The 16,374-nt window shown below is 41.5% G+C and overlaps 1 protein-coding gene across 5 annotated transcripts in view; it reads left to right on the forward strand.

The window, feature by feature from the left end:
- LOC110501400 (E3 ubiquitin-protein ligase MID1) overlaps positions 1-16,374 on the forward strand; it is a 59,207-nt gene that overhangs the window by 8,511 nt on the left and 34,322 nt on the right. Inside the window, exon 1 of one of the 5 annotated variants that reach the window (XM_036958745.2) lies at positions 9,030-9,292. The exons of 3 other annotated variants lie outside the window; for them this stretch is intronic. The gene's annotated coding sequence lies outside the window, so the exon portion shown is untranslated. Of the gene's footprint in view, positions 1-9,029; positions 9,293-16,374 lie in introns of those variants that run through there. One more of the 5 variants, XM_021578944.3, reaches the window with a different exon arrangement.

Here is a 16,374-nt window from a genome sequence, read left to right on the forward strand (position 1 = left end):
TCCAGAGTTCCTCTGTGGAGATGGGAGAACCTTCCAGGAGGACAACCATCTCTGCAGCACTCCACCAATCAGGTCTTTACCGTAGAGTAGCCAGAAGGAAGCCACTCCTCAGTAAAAAGGCACATGACAGCCCACTTGCAGTTTGCCATACGGCACCTAAAGGACTCTCAGACCATGAGAAACAAGATTCTCTGGTCTGATGAAACCAAGATTGAACTTTTTTGGCCTGAATGCCAAGCGTCACGTCTGGAGGACACCTGGCACTATCCCTACGGTGAAGCGTGGTGGTGGCAGCATCATGCTGTGGGGATGTTTTTCAGGATCGAGGGACAGATGAATGGAGCAAAGTACAGAGAGATCCTGTAAAAAACCTGCTCCAGAGCACTTAGGACCTCAGACTGGGGCAATGGTTCACCTTCCAACAGGACAACGACCCTAAGCACACAGCCAAGATAACTTAGGATTTTGCACGCCCAATTTTTCAGTTTTTGATTTGTTAAAAAAGTTTGAAATATCCAATAAATGTAGTTCCACTTCATGATTGTGTCCCACTTGTTGTTGATTCTTCACAAAAATATACAGTTTTATATCTTTATGTTTGAAGCCTGAAATGTGGCAAAAGGTCGCAAAGTTCAAGGGGGCCGAATACTTTCGCAAGGCACTGTATACAGGATACTACCATCAACATCAAAACCTTCATTCTGAATCACAATTCCATACCTAATCCTTGATTTTGGGCAACATTATCTGACTGGACTATTACCACCAAGGATCATCAAGAAATAAAACTTAGAACAAACCAAAACCTGCAGAAGAAACACATTGGAACACACTGAAATTAGCACTGAAGTGTGAAGTGAGAGGTGTGAAAACTCTTGAGCATGACAATGGCAAGATATTTTCACAGCCCCCTCCATCTGTGCAGAGATATCCTCCTCAGAATCTCAAAAATACTGCGACAGGACAGCTTTGTTTGGACGTCGTAAAGGACCATTTGCCGAAACTGAAAAGATATAGTTAGCTAACAACCTCCTTTTCCACATGGAAAAGACGGTGGACAGAGACTTGTTAGCTACGTTAGCTAGCTAGCTGGGATTTTCTACAAGTAATCTGCCTCCCGAAAAAAGTTGCTCCCAAGTGGGTGTAACACCTACTCCCGTTGCCTGCTGCACTGCTGCTTGGATTCCACCTGGTGATCTGTTCACCGTCTGCCCTGGCCTGTCTCCCCCTGTCTGGCACAGGTAACCACACCACACTCCCTCCTCTCTCCTGAGCTTTCACTCTCCTCCAGCACACACACACTGTTGGGGTAAGTGACTCTGAACTTACAATGACTAGCCCCAAGTTGTTATATTTTTCTCTTGTGCTTTATGCTATTTGCCTCATGACTCTTGCGTGCTTTGTTGACTATGAACTTGCTTGTTATCTCAACCGTGGTACTGACTATGTTTTTTTCTCACACTCGGGACTCTGACTCTCTATTGGTTATACAGACTCTTGGCCTCCCATCCTATTCTAACCACATTTCACCAGCTTTTTATTCATGTTACCTGATGAATTGCTGTACGTTATGATCTTGTTGCCATCTAATGCACATTCAAATGTTCTAAATCAACACTGCAGAGCTCTCCCTGTCCTCTGCCGTGCCCTGATTGTATTACTGGTGCTTATATCTGGGATTGTGAATGTACACCCTGGCCCATCTACAAGCCCCAATTCTTATTTGTGCTCTGATATCTGCTTCACTGATGTATGCTCTCTTCAAAGCCTTGGTTTTCTGCATATTAACACTAGAAGCTTATTACCTAAATTTGATAAATTTTAAGTGTAGGTTCACAGCTCCAATCCAGATGTGTTGGTCATTACTGAGACGTGGTTAAGAAAGAGTGTTTTGAATACTGATGTTAACCTTTCTGGTTACAACCTTTTTCGTCAAGACAGATCTTCCAAAGGTGGTAGAGTGGCAATCTTTACCAAGGATTACCTTCAGTGCTCGGTTGTCTCCACCAAGTCTGTCGCCAAACAATTTGATTTTCTGGTTTTACGCATTCCACTTTCAAATAACTCTTTGTTGACTGTTGCCGGGTGTTATTGGCCACCATCAGCACTGGCCTGTACACTAAACACCCTAAGCTCTCTCCTGGCCCTTTACACTAAGTCTGAATTTGTCCTGCTAGGCGACCTAAACAGTGACATGCTTAAACCACCTGACCAAGTCCTAAAGCAACGGGACTCCCTAAATCTTTCTCAGAAAAGGCTACTCTACTTGATGTTATCTTTACAAATAATCCTGATAGGTATCATTCTGGTGTTTTCTGTAATGACCTTAGTGATCACTGTTTTACAGCCTGTGTTTGTAATGGCTGCTCAGTGAAACAACCTGTCCTGATTTGTCATGGCCTGATTTGACCTGGCCTCTGTAAATTGGTGTATAATCAGCTTGACCCCGTCAAAGACGCTTCTTTTTTTGATATTTTCAGTGGTATCGTTAACAAATATGCCCCATAAAGAAAATTAGAATTAAAAACAGGTTCAGCTCCTGGTTCGACCGTGATCTGGCAGAATTACTCCACCTCAAGAATTCCATTTGGAAAATTGCTCGGCACACGCATATTCAGGTTGACTGGCTCTTGTTCAGACAAATTAGAAATAAGTGCACTCAGGCTATCCGGAAGGCCAAAGTTAGTTACTTTAAAACTTCTTACGGCTGAAATCCCGTTAACGGGATCGATTTGACAACAGCCAGTGAAAGTGCAGGGCGCCAAATTCAAACAACAGAAATCTCATAATTAAAATTCCTCAAACATACAAGTATTATACACCATTTTAAAGATAAACGTGTTGTTAATCCCACCACAGTGTCCGATTTCAAAAAGGCTTTACGATGAAAGCATACCATGTGATTATGTTAGGTCAGTGCCTAGTCACATAAAAAACACAGCCATTTTTCCAGTCAAAGAGAGGAGTCACAAAAAGCAGAAATAGAGATAAAATGAATCATTAACCTTTGATGATCTTCATCAGATGGCACTCATAGGACTTCATGTTAGACAATAAATGTATGTTTTGTTCGATGAAGTTTTAAAAAAGTTTTAAAAATCTCAGTTTACATTGGCGCGTTATATTCAGTCATGTTTTGCTTCCAAAACATCCAGTGATTTTGCAGAGAGCCACATCAATTTACAGAAATACTCATCATAAATGTTGATGAAAATACAAGTGTTATGCATGGAATTAAAGATATACTTCTCCTTAATGCAACCGCTATGTCAGATTTCAAAAAAGGTTTACAGCGAAAGCACAACATGGAATAATCTGAGTACAGCGCTCAGAGACCAAAACAAGCCATACAGATACCGGCCATGTTGTGGAGACAGCAGAAGTCAGAAATAGCATTATAAATATTCACTTACCTTTGATGATCTTCATCGGAATGCACTTCCAGGAATCCCAGTTCCACAATAAATGTTTGTTTTGTTCGATAAAGTCCATAATTTATTAGTTCACAAATCCAAATTCACAAGGCGCAGGCACTTAGTTCAGACGACAGTTCCATTACAGTTCGTAGAAACATGTCAAACGATGTATAGAATCAATCTTTAGGATGTTTTTATCATAAATCTTCAATAATATTCCAAACGGACAATTCTTTTGTCTTTAGAAATGAAAAGGAACAGAGCTCGTGCTCACGGCCGCAGTGAGACAGCTCATGGGATTCTGCCAGACACCTGGTTGAAACAGCTCTTATTCGCTCCCCCTTCACAGTAGAAGCCTTAACAAGGTTCTAAAGACTGTTGACATCTAATGGAAGCCTTAGGAAGTGCAATCGGACCAAATTTTACACTGTATATTGGATAGGCAAAGACTTGAAAACCTACAAACCTCAGATTTTTCAATTCCTGGTTGGATTTTTATCTCAGGTTTTTGCCTGCCATATGAGTTCTGTTATACTCACAGACATCATTCAGACAGTTTTAGAAACTTCAGAGTGTTTTATATCCAAATCTACTAATACTATGCATATAGCTTCTGGGCCTGAGTAGCAGTCAGTTTACTCTGGGCACCTTATTCATCCAAGCTACTCAATACTGCCCCCCAGCCATAAGAAGTAGGAGCAGTTTTCTCTCTGTGGGTCTAACCCCAAGAAGTTCTGAAGAACGGTTAAAGACCTGGAGCATAAACCCTCCTCCTCACAGCTGCCCATGTCCCTTAATGTTGACGATGTGGTTGTTACTGACAAGGAGAACATGGCTGAGATCTTTAATCACCAGTTCATTAAGTCAGGATTACTATTTGACTCTGCCATGCCTCCATGCCCGTCCAACATTTCCTCATCTCCCACCCCTTCTTGTGCGACTATCCCCAATGCTCCTCCCTCTTTTTCCCCTGCCCGCTACAAAGTTTCTCCCTGCAAGCGGTCACTGAGTCCGATGTGCTAAAGTAGCTCCTTAAACTTGACCCCCAAAAAACATCTGGGTCAGATGGTTTAGACCCTTTCTTCTTTAAGGTTGCTGCCTCTATGATCGCCAAGCCTATCTCTGACCTTTTTAACCTATCTCTCCTCTCTGGGGAGGTTCCCATTGCTTGGAAGGCAGCCACGGTGCATCCTTTGTTAAAAGGGAGAGATCAAGCTGATCCTAACTGTTGTAGGCCAATTTCTGAATGACCTGTTTATCAAAAGTGTTAAAAAAAACTTGTCAATTATCTCGGGTACGCAATCGGGGTTCCACTCAGGTTATGGATGTGTCACTGCAACCTTAATGGTCCTCAATGATGTCACCATTGCCCTTGATTCTAAGCGATGTTGTCCTGATGCTTTTATTGACTTTGCCAAAGCTTTTGAAACGGTAGACCATTCCATTCTTGTGGGCCTGCTGAGTATTGGTGTCTCTGGGGGGTATTTGGCCTGGTTTGCTAACTACCTCTCTCAAAGAGTGCAGTGTATAAAGTCAGAACATCTGCTGTCTCAGACACTGCTAATCAACAAGGGAATATCCCAAGGCTTGATCCTAGGTCCCATGCTCTTCTCAATTTAAATCAACAACATAGCTCAAGCAGTAGGAAGCTCTCTCATCCATTTATATGCTGATGATACCATCTTATACTCAGTTGGCCCCTCCCCGGATGTTGTGTAAAACGTTCTACACACAAGCCTTCTTTGACCTTAACCTTGTTCTGAACACCTCCAAAACAAAGGTCATGTAGTTTGGTAAGAGGAATGCCCCTCTCCCCAGGGGTGTGATTACTTAGAGCTTGAGGTAGTCACCTCATACAAGTACTTGGGAGTATGGCAAGATGGTACACTGTCCTTCTCTCAGCACATATCAAAGCTGCAGGCTAAGGTTAAATCTACACTTGGTTCCCTTTATCATAATCATTCCTCTTACACCGCAGCTGCCAAACTAACCCTGATTCAGATGACCATCCTACCCATGCTAGACTACGGAGACGTAATTTATAGATCGGCAGGTGAGGGTGCTATCGAGCGGCTAGATGTTCTTTACCATTTGGCCATCAGATTTGCCACCAATGCTCCTTATAGGACACATCACGGCATTCTATACTCCTCTGTAAACTGGTCATCTCTGTATACCCATCGCAAGACCCACTGGTTGATGCTTATTTGTAGAACCCTCCTAGGCCTCTCTCCCCCCTATCTGAGATATCTACTGCAGCCCTCATCCTCCACATACAACACCTGCGCTGCCAGTCACATTCTTTTAAACGTCCCCAAAGCACACCCATCCCTGGGTCGCTCCTCTTTTCAGTTCGCTGCAGCTAGCGACTGGAACGAGCTGCAACAGACAATCAAACTGGACCGTTTCATCTCCATCTCTTCATTCAAAGACTCAATCATGGACACTTCCCGACAGTTGTGGCTGATTCGCGTGATGCATTGTTGTCTCTACCTTCTCGCCCTTTGTGCTGTTGTCTGTGCCCAATCATGTTTGTACCATGTTTTGTGCTGCTACAATTTTGCGCGGCTGCCATGTTGTGTTGCTACCATGTTGTTGTCATGTTGTGTTGCTACCATTCTGTGTTTTCATGTGTTGCTGCCAAGCTATGTTGTTGTCTTAGGTCTCTCTTTATGTAGTGCTGTGGTGTCTTTCTTGTCATGATGTGTGTTTTTGTTCTATATTTTTATAACATTTTGTATCATTAATCCCAGCCCCCATCCCCGCAGGAGGCATTTTGCCTTTTGGTAGGTCGTCATTGTAAATAAGAACTTGTTCTCAACTGACTTGCCTTGTTAAATAAAGGTCAAGCAGCGTGGTTGCAGACAGCAGTATATTGAAGTAAAGTCACCTCAAGCTAATTTGGTAATACACAAAGCTACTCAAACATTTAAATTGCATGAATGTTGTATTTTCATTTTAAATATACATCTCATCTCCCATATACATCTCCCATCTTATGTGATGCAGTTCACAGCACCACTGATAGTGTTTTGAATGACCCTTCGCCCCTTTAGTTCTGTGCTGGCTGAAGACCGAGCTAGCAAGTAAATAGCTAACACCAGACACAGATGAAAGGGGAAACATAAAAGTATCTTTGCCATAGATGAATAGTGTAAACTTTTAAATATATTTGCTGACACCCCAACTTTATGATCTTACGTTGATCTGGTTACATCCAAATATCACCCTACTCCATGAAAAACATGATTTTGACTGTTCATGACCTTTAAATAAATGTACTTTCATTTTAAATGGATGAATACAACAACCATGTCTCTGTAACTAACAAATGCAGTCATGGGTGGCAACTGCAATTCACTCGAATTTTTTAACATTGTTCCAGTGTCTATACAAGTCCACACTTTCAGTGTTGATTTAATACTGGAGAATATTCTGTGCACACTCAGACTCAGACACATGCTTGTTGTTTTTTTTACACTGGAGAATTTGCTTTTCACTGTTAATAAACAGCACATCTCCAAATATTTTCACATCTATGTTCTTAAAAACATACCTCACTGTGTCAATTCAGATCATGGCTGCCGTTGAATGGCTAGAGCTTGTGTGAGAGAGAGCAGAGGAAAAGCTGCATGGAATCTGATGCCACAGTGCTGGCAGGCAGGGCCGTAGCCATGGAGACAAATCAAGCTGTAGTATAGCCGCCCTGTACTCAAAGGAAAAGCATAACTTCCAGGTCAATGCCTCTTATAGCCCCTCACAGCCAACTATATGTCATCCAAGCTAATCAGAATGCAGTCCAAAGGTTGTTTACATTAAGGGCATCTTGTGCTGTGGCACACACATGGCTTTCCAGTTCCACTCGCTTGAAACTCAACCACAGCTACTCAAATGAAAAACCCGAAGCAAAGGTAAAGAGGGTACTAGATGTTATCTTCGTTGCTATTCTTTTGTTTGTATTGTTGATAGATTAGAGGAGGGTTCATCATTTATTGTAGTAGGACACTGCTGCAGAGGTAAATGCATTTCTATGTTTATTTATTTGATCCATCAACCATGTGTGTTTCAGTAGTGAGCCCTTGGGGGAGATCATCTTACTGATAGGCCAGCAGAGTAATTAAAATCTTGAACCTTTGCCATGGTTACCGTGTGCACATAGAACTGTCCCTGGGGACAGTAGAGTAAGGTAGAATTAAACAGGAGTGATAAGGTTCTCTCAGAATGGTGCAGATTGTGTTCAGTGCAGTGCAGTTCATGCTGGATTCATCCCTCAAGTCAACATTGTGTATCTTGGGTGGTTGAGTACACAGTCCCATGTGGCTCAGTTGGTAGAGCATGGTGCTTCCCCTATCACGGTTGTGTGATTGATTCCCATGGGGGACCAGTATGAAAAATGTATGCACTCACTACTTACTGTAAGTTGCTCTGTATATGAGTATCTTCTAAATTACTTAAATTAATATACACACAAAAAAAAGCTAGGACTTTGGAAAGGGTGATGGTTATATGTGCAACCATATTGACACAAAGGACCATTTAAGCTCTTATTTACAGTTCACAAAATGATTATTTGCTCTTTTAGTGATAATTCAATTGTAAGTAGCGGCAGCGTTTTGTGCAACCATGAGTGAGAGTGTCATTCCAGTTTATCTAATGTGTTGTGTTATTCCACTACATATTATAGATGACGTTGGCCAGTGATGGTGTCTTGTGAAAGATAAGGACACCCAGCTGTTTCAAAGGTAGCTCACCTGATTTCACTTGTCAATGAACACAGTAATAACACCTCTGGAATATAATGACCGACCAGAATAAAACAAAGTCTGTATGGTTCTTCAAAAGGATCTACAAAGAACCTTTGAGAAAGGTTGAGAAAGGTTCTATAAAGAACCATAAAAAAGGCCTGTGAAAGCCACAAAAATGGTTGGAACCATGGCGGAAAGTTTTTTTGGCGCTATATAAAACCTTTTTTAATGGGTCTTTATAGAACCTTGGGAAAGGGTTCTTTTCAGAACAGTGCAAGTTCCATTTAGAACTTTATGAGCATGGTTCATTATAGAACCTTCAAATAAGTGTTCCGCTAAATCTACAAAATTATGTTTTTCATGAAGTTGATACTTACCGCACAACCCCTATCTGATTCTATTATTATTAGATGTTTTAGTGTGTAGATAAATATTCTATACAACCTTATAATAAGTCTGAAAAACGTTGCCTAAAGCATGCTTTCACTTAGATTACGTCTGCGTTTTCTCACATCTGATTTGCTAACACATGGACACATCAACACATGGACACATCAACACATGGACACATCAATGAAGAAGTCCTCCTTTCCCCTAGATCTTCTCCCATTGTATGGCCTTGCAATTGCACATTTATTTCACCATGATTTCATGAGGAGCTTTTATTGAGCCGTGTATTCTTCATGTATCTTTTGTGATGATGTATGGTTGTGATGCAGCGATGCAGCAGAGCCTTGGAGACTGACCCCATCTGTGTGCAGCCTGATCCCCAAGGTTCCCCCCTACTCCCCCGTCTTTGTTTGCTTGCTCTTTTGTCTTACGGAGGGGAGAGAGGGGAGCGACAGGGGAGTGTCAGGGCCAAGAGCACAGTCCCAGCCCTTAATGGATGCCGCGTCCATGAAATAACCCAGTGCAAGTGACGCTACTCCAGCCCGTTACACGCTTCCATGAGCATACGGCTGCAGCTGGGTCAGGGGCAGAGGGAGGGAGAGGCACCACACTAACTAGGTGGCTGTGTTTTGTTTGGAGCCAGAGTTTCATCCATGTGCCAGACATGCAGTATAGTGTTTAACCGTTCAGTGGGTGTTGCATCTCTCCTCCGTTGGACAGGACCACCCTGGACCATAGCATGTGAGTAGTGCTTGTACTGCAAGGGCTGAATGTTGTGGAAAGTTGTTGTAATTAATGATTCTAGCTATTTATCCTGAGCTTGAACGTGCCATATATAGGCATAGCTTCTTGAGCTTCTTGACATGGTGATCCATGATCTGGACATGTGCAGTAGAAGTTAATTTGTAATTGTGTTGTATGAATCCTTAAGATTTGTATTTCTAGTTTGAGGTTTTTGAAGGACATAAGATTTGAAGGACACAACAGCATATTGATTAATGAAGCATTTTTGTGGACCTTGTTAAGCCATTTTTTGAAAATATGGAATAATATGGCTCGTTTTGAGAATATGGCCTGTACCTGAAATCTTGCATTTTAGAAGTGTATTATGTTCAGAAATCTTCAATATGAATCTATCTGTTTAGTTGGAATCATGTAGACTAGTTCAATTGTTCAACAACCAGATCACAGCAAGTCAATTATGAACTGTTGGATGGATCTGTGTTAATCCAGTCCATATGACACATTTCTGACACACCCATGTGCTTTAGACTCTTGGATCCATCAGGCCTCAGTGCTTTCTCTGTTCCATCCCTTATCTTCTACTTCAAGAAGGTTTTTCTAAGCCACAATTTCTTATGTTTGACGTGCCAAGCACCACCAAGGAAATAGCCCTGGGCTACTAATGGATTTATTTAGCATGGATGAATATTAATCTGTTTGGAAGAATTGTTCTATATTATGGTAGTCATCAGAGCAAATGGTAAATGCTCATATATACAAGACAATTACTTCTAAGTAAATATTTCTGAGTGTAAATTACGGAAGAGGTTTATAAACTTTTAATTCACTGATGAATATTCAAAGAATTCAGGATTTGATGAAGCTGTATTTGTTGCTACATTGAAAAAAAATTAAGGTTCTTAAAATGGTTCTTCCTCAGTTCTTAAGGTTCCTTCAAGAACTCTTGCCCAAATAAGCACCTTTGAGTTACGTATGGGGTTCTTGACATGGCATCTGGTACTTCAGAATTCTTAAAAGGTTCTTCAAATGAATAGAAGCATGCAGATGTGTCCCTTTCATAGCACACAGCAAATTGGCCAGTGTTAACTAGTGTTTGTTTGTCAGTGTAACACTTCTAGTGTTGATTCAAGAGTTCAATTAGCACTGTAATGAGTTAAATTAACACTCAGTGGTGTAGAATAACCCCAGTGTTGGTATTAAGGTACAGTAGTCTAATATCTTAATCTTCCCAACCCTGGCAGTCATTCTGAATGCAGGTTGTGAGTGATTTTTCTTCTGAAAATATTTAATATCCCCAATCAGGCTGGATTCCAATAGGAATTACACTTCACTTTGCAAACCAGCATAAATGTGATTTGCAGGCCTGATGTGGGCAGTAATCTATGAGTTACAGGCCACTGTATAGAGTAAAAGAAGGCCCTCAACTGAAAGCCTTGTCTTAAATAATTACATTTTTATGACAAAGTTATGCATGAAGGCCATAGTTATGTTAATTAATAATCATCTCACTGTCACTAGCAAACACAGCCATGGGTGGCACTGGTAACTCTACAATTCACTCTAAAGGCACGCTGGGAAATATGTAAATAAGGCTTAAAATCCTAAAGCAGGGCTATTCAATTCCTGTCCTGGAGGGCTGAAACATTTCTGGTTTTGGAATCTTTGTATGGTTCTTTTAAGAACCATCCCATTTATGATTCTTCCGAGACTCCAAAATAGTTTCCCTGTGGTATTGCTCTCAAGAACCTTATTTGGGCCTCCCGGGTGGCGCAGTGGTTAAGGGCGCTGTACTGCAGTGCCAGCTGTGCCATCAGAGACTCTGTCGTAACCGGCCGCGACTGGGAGGTCCGTGGGGCAACGCACAATTGGCCTAGCGTTGTTAAGGAGGGCTTGGCCGGAGGGATGTCCTTGTCTCATCGCGCACCAGTGACTCCTGTGGCGGGCCGGGCACAGTGCGCGCTAACCAAGGTTGCCAGGTGCACGGTGTTTCCTCCAACACATTGTTGCGGCTGGCTTCCGGGTTGGATGCACGCTGTGTTAAGAAGCAGTGCGGCTTGGTTGGGTTGTGTATCGGAGGACACGGGAGTTGTAGCGATGAAACAAGATAGTAGCTACTAAAACAATTGGATACCACGAAATTGGGGAGAAAAAGGGGTACAATTTAAATAAAAATAACCTTATTTGGTTCCAACTTGCAGCTTTATTTTTAATGTTTAACCTAATTCATCTCGGTCTCAGTTTGGATGCTATATACTTCAGTCAAGTACAACACTGTCAGATTGACGTAACAGAAGTTGATTGTTTATGGTATTATTATGTTGTTGAGGGAAGTTTATTAAAACGTTTTAATAGTTAAAAAACGATCATGCTTTTGTTTCTTTTGTTTTTCTCTCAGACAAATCATAAATGTAGCTTTGTGCGTCAGCCTGGATTTAGGATCAGTTTGGATTTCATGTGGGTGAGGTGGAGACAGTTGCTTAGCCACAGTCCAGACATGTCCCTTTTGGAGTGGTTCAAAATGTAACCAAATAAAACCGTTTCCACTCAATCCTTATTTCAGCTCCAAATGGGTGTGATATTGGACTTGACCTTCTGCTGCTAAACCAGTTGTTACCAGTAGAAACGTTTTGTCCCCAAATAACCTAACTGCTGAGGAAACAACACTGCTGCATCAATCATAATGGAATTTCTCAAAAAGTTGAGTGGAAAATGCTATTATGGACCAATCCTGTATACTCTGATGCTTTACCTGGAAGCTATGCAGAAGCAACTATACAGAAGCTGTAGCATAAAAGTTATTTCAATGCAGTATTTCTACAGTGTAGAAATATATTGTCAATTGTGTGTCAGATGGGTACAGGGTTGGTGTCTTTTAGAGTTGGCACATGTGGTATTGTAATGAGGGGGTGGGACATACTTCTGTCAAACGAAGTGAGAATAATCGAACACGGCTTCGCGTGTGTACAGCATATGTGTTACAGTCATGAGTTGTTTGCATATCCTTTGTCCGATCTTTTTAAACGAGGGCAATGTATACATGTTATAATGCTGTTTTGATTTAATATTTAACACACTACAATTCACACAGTTTAATTGGAAGCTCCTGTCAAGCTAAAATGTGAAGAGAGGGGCAGGCAACCCAGGTTTACTAAACGTCAACTTGAACACCTCTGTTATAAATCCGTTGTGCAAACTTTCCATCAGTAACACTCCTCAAGCCTCTCCATGTCAAGTCGTCAGCTTAAGAACAGAAAGACCCTTCACAAGTCCAGTTGCCTTGTGCGAAGAGAGTCTTTGTAAACAAATTGCTTTGCCTTTTCAAAACATTTGACCAGTCACCACAGTAAGAAGAGAAAAGCTTGCGGGTGAGGAGAGGAGAGCAGGAGGAGAGTGACAGGCAGCCATGGGCCTCAGTAGGAGACAAGCAGACTTTGATCTGGGAGAGAGAGAGCGCTGAGCTGGAGGACTTGCCATGAAAGGATTAGAGTGCTGTTTGGCACAAGAGCCAAGATGCACTGTCGAGCTGTTGCACACCACCATGGCAACCAAATCCTTAAAGCTCCCCGCCAACTCTCCTCAATGCCATCCCTACTCATGCATTTATAAATGCTCTTATGTCTTGAAGAAAACGCTCACACTGTACTCGCAAGCTAAATGCCTGTAGATATGTAACTGTGGCACATGAACAATGAAATTGTACTGTGAACAATAATGCATCTAAATAGCTAAGTACACATATATTACATGTATCAAGAATCTTATTGCAAATCAATATTTATTTTTTATTTTATTTAACTTTTTTTGAACTAGGCTCGCCAACAAATTACGATTTACAATGACGACCTACCCCGGCTGACACTGGGCCAATTGTGCGCCGCACTATGGGAATCCCAATCACAGCCGGATGTGATACAGCCTGGATTCAAACCAGGGTGGAGCACTGAGATGCAGTGCATTAGACCGCTCCAATATCAATGTACAGGCCAGCCCAGCTGTGCCACCTCCACCTCCCCCATCCCCAAATCCCCACACCCCCATTTCCATACCCCCATCCCCATGTCCCCATATCCCCACTCCCCGATATCCCTCTTATCCCATACATTGCAATTTCCTAATTACCATTATAAAACAGGTAGTTTGGCTTCTGGATACTGATTGGCTGAAAGCCGTGGTATATCAGAAAATATACCATGGGTATGGCATAAAATTACTTGTTTACTGTTCTAAATAGGTTGGTAACTAGTTTATAATAGTAATAAGGCACTTTCTGGTTTGTGGTATATGGCCAATATACCACAACTAAGGGCTGTATCCAGGCATTCCATGTTGCGTTGTGCATAAGAACAGCCCTTGGTCGTGGTACATTGGCCATATACCACACCTCGTCGGGCCTTATTGCTTAAATCAGGGATGTCTCCTTGGCAGCCAGCCCCCTCAGTCTCCATCACCAGGTTTGATTGGCATCCTCCCTATGGAGGAGGGGGATTATTTACATCCCAAAGTCTCCAGGGACCAAGTTAATGATCCCAGCCAACAACACAACACAAAGAGTAAAAGCCTGAGAAGTCTCTGCAGTCTGCTGGAGGTATTTGGATCGCACTCTTTATGAGGAGGATTAGAGAAGAGAGAGGGGCTGTGTGTGTGTGTGTGTGTGTGTGTGTGTGTGTGTGTGTGTGTGTGTGTGTGTGTGTGTGTGTGTGTGTGTGTGTGTGTGTGTGTGTGTGTGTGTGTGTGTGTGTGTGTGTGTGTGTGTGTGTGTGTGTGTGTGTGTGTGTGTGAGAGTGAGAGTGAGAGATGAGAATTTCACAGATAGTGGCAAAGGCGAGACCAGGAGAGACCAACCATGTCAGAGAGAGAGGCTCCTGAAGGAAGGAAAGTGGTGTTCTCAGCTCTTTCCCGCTCTTCAAGGTGTCTAAGCCAGTGCTATGTTCATCTGTCACCCAGGCTGTGTGTGGAGAAGTGACTGGTAAGAGATAATCACAAGATTCTCTGTTTGTTTCCATGATGGGAGTTCCTGACCTGCCCTCTGATTCGTGGTCAGCTGGCCGCAAGCCTCAGCTGATCTTATCGATAGTGTGTACATACAGTACAGGAGAGACAGTTTTGTGTTTTTATTAACAAAGACATCAAATTCAAGCATCACAGTAGGTGTGGTGATGAGTACGGTTCATCCTTTGTAGGGTGACATCTCTCTCTGTGTTAATATGAAGAGAATAGTTTAGTTTGTGCGTTTGGCTCCTTTATTATGCAAAATAAAAATTGAAAATATAATTTATTTAGTTTATCATACTATTACGAATTATCAAAATGTTATACATTTGAACCACTTTTAAATTAACATACATGGGTCATTGTTAATAAAAACATATGTAAGACAGTTATATTGCAAACTTTTATATACGTACAGTACCAGTCAAAGTTTGGACACACCTACTCATTCAAGGGTTTTTCTTTATTTGACTATGTTCTACATTGTAGAATAACAGTGAAGACATCAAAACTATGAAATAACACATATGGAATCATGTAGTAACCAAAAAAGTGTTAAACAAACCAAAATACATTTTATATTTGAGATTATTCAAAGTAGTCACCCTTTGCCTTTATGACAGCTTTGTACAGGCTTGCCAAACTTTTGACTGGTACTGTATATATCATAAAACATAGTACAATTATTTCCCCCCCCCCCCACTTTAAATCTAAGAATACCAAGGGAAGTATTATATTTGTTTTGTGTATTACTTAAAATACTTAAATATCAACTACATTTTATAAATAATTTACAGAGAATAGCTGTCCCTCAATTTAATGTCACTGGTGTTACCCCATTATAACAACCACAATAAAAAAAAAACTAACTTCTTACCTGGCCAAAGGTTCATTGGATGTAGGGCTGTTTTCAAAAGCACATGGTGAATCTGCACTCTCTCTTCATATGTTAGCAATTTCAGGTGAAGCCTTAAGATGTGTCACTGGTGTTACACAGTTTAAAGTAAGGGTAAAGGGACATTTAATTAAAATAGTTGATGAAATCAAATGATTAAGTGATTTATTTAGAATTTAAGAAATGTGGTTTGTATACTGTGGCCACCATCTTAGATATTCTATATTTTCTGCAGATTTGTCACTAGTGTTACCATCACTGGTGTTACTGTTCCTGATGGTTTTAATAGAATAATCTGAAGATTCGTTACTGGTGTTTCTGGTCACTGGTGTTACAGTCACTTGTATTATTATAGAAAAATGTGTTTTGTTTAAAGTAAATTATTACTAATCAAAAACATTTCTTAATTTCATCATTAACCTTTTCTGGTCTTTGAATATATATGCAAATTAAATAATCAAATTACATTCTGGAAAGGTTGAATTGTCATTAAAATATAGGCAACACCAGTGAAAAAGGCAACACTAGCATTTTGTTTTTTTATGTAGTGAAAATATCAAAATACTGCGGCGTTTGCGAGTTTCCTGATCTTATAATTTCGATAGCTTAAATAACAAATGGACTGATAGGGAAATACAGTTAACGCCAAAAGGCATTTTAATGTTTCAATGCAAAGGGTAACGGGGAGTTGCACAAAACAACCAACCTAGCCTGAGCTAGATAAATCACAGTCCAGCAGGAGGTATCTCCCCAGAGAGATAAACACAAGAGAGACACTGGTTATCTCCCCACAAAACCTATGAGCAGCCCTTTTCTATTACCACGACAAACCCATAAACATTGAATGTGACTGGTGCTGACAGGTTGGGGCAGGGTCTGCCCACCCTACCCCTTGAGGGTCGCTACATTGCTCCCTCCCTCAAGTCCTCGTCCCCAAGGATAAAGTATCTGAACGCTGTAGCCTCCGGGTTGGAGCAATGGGGGTAGGCGGAGAAGGGTGTCCAGCTCTGGGTGCGAGAATGGAAGCAGGGAATGTAGTGTTTGGCCTTGATGGAGGCACCAGTGCCCCCATCGGGGTCACCACTTCACCTGCATGCGATCTTGTGTAATCAAAATCAAATCAAATTGTATTTGTCACATGCGCTGAGTACAACAGCTGTAGACCTTACAGTGAAATGCTTACTTGCAATCCCTT

The sequence above is a fragment of the Oncorhynchus mykiss genome, chromosome 22 (genome assembly GCF_057628025.1).
Source record: "Oncorhynchus mykiss isolate SJ-2025 chromosome 22, ASM5762802v1, whole genome shotgun sequence".
Taxonomy (NCBI): domain Eukaryota; kingdom Metazoa; phylum Chordata; class Actinopteri; order Salmoniformes; family Salmonidae; genus Oncorhynchus; species Oncorhynchus mykiss.